The sequence below is a fragment of the Dendropsophus ebraccatus genome, chromosome 2 (genome assembly GCF_027789765.1).
Source record: "Dendropsophus ebraccatus isolate aDenEbr1 chromosome 2, aDenEbr1.pat, whole genome shotgun sequence".
In the NCBI taxonomy this organism is placed as follows: Eukaryota; Metazoa; Chordata; class Amphibia; order Anura; family Hylidae; genus Dendropsophus; species Dendropsophus ebraccatus.
In genome coordinates this window covers 59,557,156-59,564,699 of record NC_091455.1, presented here as the reverse complement: position 1 = coordinate 59,564,699, position 7,544 = coordinate 59,557,156, and the positions used below count along the sequence as shown (strand labels likewise).

Sequence of the window (7,544 nt, the reverse complement as noted above, 5' to 3'; positions counted from 1 at the left end):
TGACAATATCACTTTAAGGTGGCCATACCCTTTTAATGACTGTCAACTAAATGTTAATGTGGCCAACAGTTGTCTCTCCTGTTCTCCACACACACAAGAACATTCAGCACAGCTGAGTGTACATGTTTCGGGTAAGGAGGGTTAAGCCACAGTCAGACAGCTCTGGTGGTAGCCTATCTCTCGCATAACAAGAGGGTCAGGCAATATAAATCCAACAGAGCAGACCAATCTCTTCATCACCAAAATCATTTGTCACTTTCTAACAAGGCAAAGAATTGTAATGGAGAGTTGTGAGGACACTATACACCTTAGACAGTTGGTTGGGCTCACTACTGAGGTTGGCAGATTTTGCTGACTTTAGTCTAAAGTGTATTTGCATTAGCTGTCTGGAATAGTAGATACAGCAAACACATGTACTGCGTCATTCCTAATCTCCTAGGTTTCATCCACATTGAAGTAATGTCTTGCAGGATAAATTAAAGAGTAACTTTTATTGATCATGGTAAATCTTACTGTTCAGACCTGCTGTGATCAGGAGATATAGCTGGGGAGAGAGAGTGTGTGGCGGCCATGCCATCCATTCCCCAGCGGTATCTCCTAATTAGCTAATTCTGACAATACAAGTCTATGAGGCTCCAACGTTGAAATTAAGACTGCCACCATGCTCTTTCCAGCCATATCTCCTGATTGCAGCGCGGCTCAGCCGTGAGACCTGATGTGATCATTAATTTTATACATGCCTGATGACGTGACAACAGTTTTTAATCACAGTGACTCTAGCTGTGACAGGTTGTTACTAAAGATGTTATGTATAGAGATGAGGGAACCGGTTCACCGGTATGGGATCCCGTTTTTCCAAAAGTCCGAGTCCGGTCGGATTCGGATTTTTGGAAGTCAGCTCTGAATTTTTTTTTCTCTTGCTTTCTAAAATGGCAGCCGCCATTTTAGAAAGCAGGAAGTGTTACGGGCGGGAAAAGCGCTTTCCCATGATGCCCGGAACACATCCAATCAGCAGGGATCTTGCACTAGCCCACCCCCTGTATGACGTCGGTATGCAGAGAGAGAGGAAGGAGACTGTTACTGCACACAGCTCGTCCGTGACAAAGCGCTGCTGCTGCTGTACTGACCACTGAGAAGATATTGTACAAAAGCAAAGACCAAAAGATTATTAGGAAAGCGGAGAGGAGAAACATATTGTGAGATAAAAATAGAGAGGGCGAAAGATAGATTAGGCTTAGGAGAGCAAAGGGTGCACAGAACAAAAACGTGCTCTACAGATATGTAAGTACTATACTGTCACCCTTGCGAGAGTGTATATGACATAGGTGTTATCCTGAGGCACAAATATACCTCGTGCATGGGTGTAGAATAAAACTCTAAAAAAAAGTGCTCTACAGATATCCATTCAAAGTACAATAGTTGGATCCTTGTGAGAGTGTATATGACATACGTGTTATCCTAAGACATAAATATACCTTGTCCATTTGTGGTGAATAAAACTCTAAAAAAAGTGCTCTACAGATAATCCAAGTACAATAGTTAGATCCTTGTGAGAGTGTATATGACATACGTGTTATCCTAAGACACAAATATACCTCGTGCATTTGTGTAGAATACCCCCCCCCCAAAAAAAAAGTGCTATACAGATATACAAGTACTATAATTGGACCCTTGCGAGAGTGTATATGACAGGTCTTTTCCTGAGACACAAATATATACCGTGTGCATGTGTGTAGAATAAAACTCTAAAAAAAAAGTGCTATACAAATATACAAGTACTATAGTTGGACCCTTTTTCCTGCATAGACCCTTTAATGGTGAATTTCCTGCATAGACCCTGTAATGGTGAATATTGAAGGCTTAAAAAAAAATTGACTTTGAGATATTGAAAAGATAATGCTGTTACTGACATGTAGAGCCCTAAATTCAACCAAATACACTACCCCCGTATCATATAGATGCTTTAAACTATGAAATCCGAAGAAATCCGAAATTCGGTCGAACCGAAGTTTTCAAAAAAATCTTTAGTCATGTAATCACCCTGGAGACTGATGGTGAAAGGAAATCCTTACATTATATTATATTATATTTTATACACTGCTTTTAAGAGGAAACAAATTATATGAATGCCCTCTACAATGGACAATAATAATATTTTAATTCCAGAAGTAAAGTGAAGAATAAAAGTCACTTCTATTTACTGAAGTGAATACATGTTTCTTGCCTCTGTAAGTTTTTTTTTGGACTGCAACAAGAAAGAGGAAAAAAGAAATAAAGATGACACATGTTTCTTCCACTTCAAATCTAAATCATTTTGACACATTTATCTCGCTAGTTAGCTGTACATACAAATGCCTTTTACGTGCCGATGAAAAGAACACCTTTCTTTCAAAGCTTAGCATGTAAAGCAATGAGACTGGAAGGAAGAATTTGCTAATTACTAATGCTGTGGTATATGCCTGGAGGCTAAAGAGCCCTCCTGCTTGCACCTTATATTAGAATGAAACCTAGTTGTATGTGTTGTATGTGTTCCTATATAGAAGTTTTGTAAACTTGTCATTTTTCAAATTATTCTGATAATGCTTGTTCTTATTGCTGTAGCTTTAAAATTATGTCAATAATAATAATAATATTTGTATGTTAAAATATTCTTAAAAGCTATTTTCAACTATTCAACCATAAAGTGTGAAGCCATTTAACAAGGCATATCAAAAGTTTTAGTTAGTCAGACCACTACCAATCAATAGAACAAGACAGGAGAACTGGACAGAGATTGCAGCGACCTGGGGGGTGAAGTGCATAGCCAAATGCTTCATCCCCACTTGTCCCCGGCTGATCAAACTTTTAATGAATCTTAATGAGATGTCAAAAGTTTTGTTCAAGCAAATGTACCACTTGTACATTGCTTTGTGTTTTTTTTACATGAATAGACAAGCGTGGGGTGCCAGTGCTGCAGTCCTTTTTGAAACGTGGCTCAGTATGAAGCACTGAGATCTTGGGTGTGAAGAACCCTCCTCCCCTCTGTGATGCAGCTCCATTAGAATCAATGCAGCCATGTCACAAGGGGGAGATTGTCACACTGGGGGCAGTGGGCCTGCCTCCAGTGCTTCATTCCAGGCTAGTGCTTCAGAATAAACTGGCGATGTGCGCGGGAACTGGGCTGCAGTTCAAAAGGACCACGGCAATGGCATCCCCGCACTGGTGCTGGTCTATTTATGTAAAAAACCACAAAGCGATGTACTAGTGGTACATTCCCTTTAAATGACAGGGACACTTTAAAACTTTTCAAATCATTTTGATTAAAAAAATCCTAATATACTCTTTTCTTAGATTTTCCAAGCACAATTATGCCTTCTTAGTTACAAACTACTGTGATAAGTCTGATGTCATAGTCATAGCTTCTTTTATCAGGTCATTATTTCATACTTACATTTAGTAATGTAGTATCCCACCAGGGGTGTTTCTGCTTTGAACACCCCTCGCAAAAGCCTTGGAAAGTAAAGTGGTGATGAAGTTATGTATAAGTTTTGCCACTAGATGTAACTATGTATATTCCTGTATATATTTCACAACTGTAGTCATTCAAGGGTTACTGTATTGTATTATGGGATTCTGTACACCAATCAAAGATGCTCTTCTCTTTCTACCTATCTTTGCACTCTTTACACAACACAACCCCCCAGGGGACAGTTCAGTCTAGTCAGTCCAGTGTAGACTAGTGGTGGTAGTGGACACGTATGGAGAACACAGAGACTTCTTTTCTTAGAACAACCCTTATACTCACGATGCAGTGCTAAACACTAAAGAAAGGACAAGCCAGAGGACACCCCAACCCACCCTGTGAACATTAAAAGTGCTGGACAGTATCCTAGATAGAGGAACTGATCTGGATAGAGCAAAGCTACTGCAACGGTCTACGTACTCTTTTTTGCAGCACAGGTGACACCCGATACTTTCGGACACTTAGCTCAACTCAGGTAACCAGGACTGGGCCTTGTCTCACCCTTGTAGGATGGGTAACTCGACACTATGCGGCAAAAGGTGGTATAGTGACAAAGGTATTCTTCTCTCAAGTATTCACTTCTCAAGTATTCTTCTTCTACTAAAGTTCTGGCAGAGCACAGTACTAAATTGGGTTGGGAATCTCACGGCAAACTCCTCTCCACTTCTCTGAACTCTCTTTTCTTCTCAGCACGTAACCAAGTAAGCACTGCTATCTTACTCTCTACCTCAGCAACTCTCAGTACAGATCAAGTAAAAAGCAAGTCTGTATCAGTCATGTTTTATTCACCTGTATTGCCAAAGACTTGCCAGTAAAGAACAGTTTGAATTTATTCCACTGGGACCCAGTGATCGTTGCACCAGCACCTACACACAAGCTACACCATCCTTGGTTAATTTCACCTTTACCTTTACCATATCTCCAGTCCAGACCACCGTGACAAGCGCCCAAGGGACCCATCAAAACCTTGCAGGTCACCGACCATTGGGAACCAATATAGCCAGCCACACCATGAAAGCAGGTATACCATCACACCTGTGTGCTGAGTTAGCACTTGAGTTAGCACTGGCGTCACGACAACCTCCTAACCGGCTGAGCTATATTCCACCGACAATCCACCATAGAAGTGGCGTCACACATAACCATCTAGCAAGTGACCGGTCGAGCAGGCACCACAGTAAGAAATTATATATTCACTAGAGGATGACTAGAGGATCACACTACACAGAATTGTTTCTATTCTGTAACCACGGAGTAACAGCATTGATCTGCATGGAAGCTGTGGATACAAAATTGCAGAAGTGTTTTAGAAGTGCTTTTTATTTTAGATGCAATTGTAAATTGTTTCTGTTCTGTAATTGTTGTTAAGAAATATTGTTATAAGCTGGAACCAACTGCAAAACTACTTGAAGTGATCCATGATAGAGTCACAAGGGTTCCCAAAGGTATTTACTACAAACCCACAGGTAATGCATGTGATCAAATGGTGACAATGTCGGGTTGTCAATGGTCATCATTGTAGGGTTTTTCTCACACTAAATGCTCTGGACCTCACACTCCTCATCTGTTAGTTCAGTTAGGAAAGGCATTAAAGGGGTTATCCAGTGCTACAAAAACATGGCCCCTTTTTTTCAGAGACAACACGACTCTTGTCTCCAGGTCAGGTGCGGTTTGCAATTAAGCTCCATTCACTTCAATGGAACTGAGCAGCAAAATCCGCCCAAGCTGGAGACCAGAGTGGGGCTGTGTCTGGAAGAAAGTGGGCATTTTTTGTAGCGCTGGATAACCACTTTAAGTAGGTTGTAGTCTGTAATAGTCGCCACAATTATTATCTATTGTTTCAACTCTGTTAAAAAAAGTGTTTAAAGTGTTATTGTTCGATGACTGTATTGTTGGAAATGTAATCTAAATTAAACAATTTTATCACATGTAGATTCAATGTGCTCAAAGGAGAATATGCTTTTTTTTAAAATCAAAGCTAATTCATTTGCACATAAGATGCTTAGATCCAAAGATTCTACAAGGAGATAGAAGTGGTCTTCAAAGCTTGCCTCATATCTGTATCTTACGGTATAAAATATAAGATTAGAGCATTGTGCTACTTCTGCTTTAAGTAAATATGGCTGTCATCATAGTGCACTCTGGCTTCCATTTATTTTCCCATACTCTAGTATAGAAAACCTATTATCCTTCTCAAAACTATACACATATCAGTGACAAGCTATATCGAAGCTTAACAGTTGACACTTCAGGAAAATGGAAAAATGGCTAAATTTACACTATGTTTCAATACAACTGTCTACCAAAAAAGTTTATCGTACAGTATGTGTTTTTTTTTCCTTCAGGTGTCTACTGAAAATGTAGTCAACCGTAAAGGGAAATAATTGCAAATGTCTATCAATAAGTTTAGTGTGACTATCGAAAACTTAATATAGACACCGGCACAGTCTGAGAAAAAGATTCAACTAACAGCTGACAATAAAATTTATATATTTATGTATTAAAGGGATTGTCCAGGATAAATTGGTGACAGCGGTGGAGAGCAGGAACTGGCAGCTGCGGCGGAGTGGGACAGGTAGGTATACGTTACTGTCACTTCCCCAGCAGCCCGGCAGCATGGATAATTAAGCATTTATCTCGGACAACCCCTTTAATAATTTTTATCTATTTTAATTCTTAAAGCTTAACTTAAAATTCTTAAAACAGGTACTTTTAAATAAAATTATTTTTTAAAAAAAAGATACAATAGAGTATTCCTTCTCTCGAATCTTTTGGTTTATTTTTTCCTCATGTGCACATTCTTTTACTTTTTCCCCCTCTTATGGGTTTTATGTTCCACGGTCATTTTTGGATACCTTGTTATTGTGCTCAGTAATCCGTATATAATATTTACATTTGGCAGATTCCGTAAAAACTCCTGACCCACTAACTTCTATAGGTCAGTGACTGGGAACACAAGTGTAGACTTAAATAAGCAACAAAAGTTCTTCCTTTTTGACAATCTGCTTGGTTTAGAAGAATATTGTTACAAGAAAGGACATCCAAACACTTCATTCACTGGCTCTCCTATAGCATTGTCTTGTTTGTTACATTGACTAGTCCTTTATCCTTCATCGTGCTTTATTATTTGATCCAATGCTCCCTGCCTTGTACCTTTTACATATTATCATTTTTAAGCTTTTCCAGGGCAGGCTTTTCCGAGCACGCTGAAAGGCAGAGCGCCTTTGTTTGTTTGTTTTTGGTGCACTGAACCCGAAAGCAGAGCAATACCAGCTCAATGCCTGCAGAGGACAGAGCAAACTCTTTTTCCATCTCCCTGTTCTAAAAATCCATTTAATATATGTCCCCAGATAGGGGACATATCAGATATTAAACTGATAAGAACATTTCTTAGCCAAAAGGCCGAGAAGCAATAGCAATACATGTTTTTTCAGCTTCCTGCATACAGTTCTACCTTATACCCAATATCCACAATAATACCCACCCTTTGGCGAGGAGGTGCCATTCCAAGGTATAAAACCTACAGTGCAGGTGGATTAGCCTAAATTTCACTGTGCCCATAGACCGATAGACACAGCTTGGTCTAACTCTATAGTTACACTATAGTTGAATAAATTAATGTTGGCATTAAATGAAATTAATATGTTCTCTTCATCTCTTTAATTCAGTCTTGAAATAGAAGCAGATACATCAATGTGTTTTCAGCACCATTTGTCAGCCTGAGTACTGTATTTTACGTCAGTAGTATTTTATACGGTGCTCCAGCATTAGCTTGTAACTGATTGATGACTATAATCAGTATCCAGCCGGCCCAAGGCACCTACCATTTCATCCTTTTCTAGTGAAAATGTCACCTCCAAGACTTTTGCCCTCCAGCCTGCAAGTTCCTCATCCAAAAATTATTCAACCTCTCACCATATTTCTAAAGATGCCCATATATCGTCAATAGCTGTCGGCCAAGCGTTTGTTTTGTCGACAGGTATCTAAGCTAATCCCCCATTACACATGAACATTTGGCTCTGTTTGAGTAGCGTGAAGGGGG

The 7,544-nt window shown here is 39.5% G+C and overlaps 1 pseudogene; it reads right to left on the bottom strand.

The window, feature by feature from the left end:
• Positions 1-6,738: 6,738 nt before the first annotated feature.
• On the bottom strand, positions 6,739-6,916 carry LOC138784976 (U2 spliceosomal RNA; annotated as a pseudogene).
• Between the last annotated feature and the right edge of the window lie 628 nt (positions 6,917-7,544).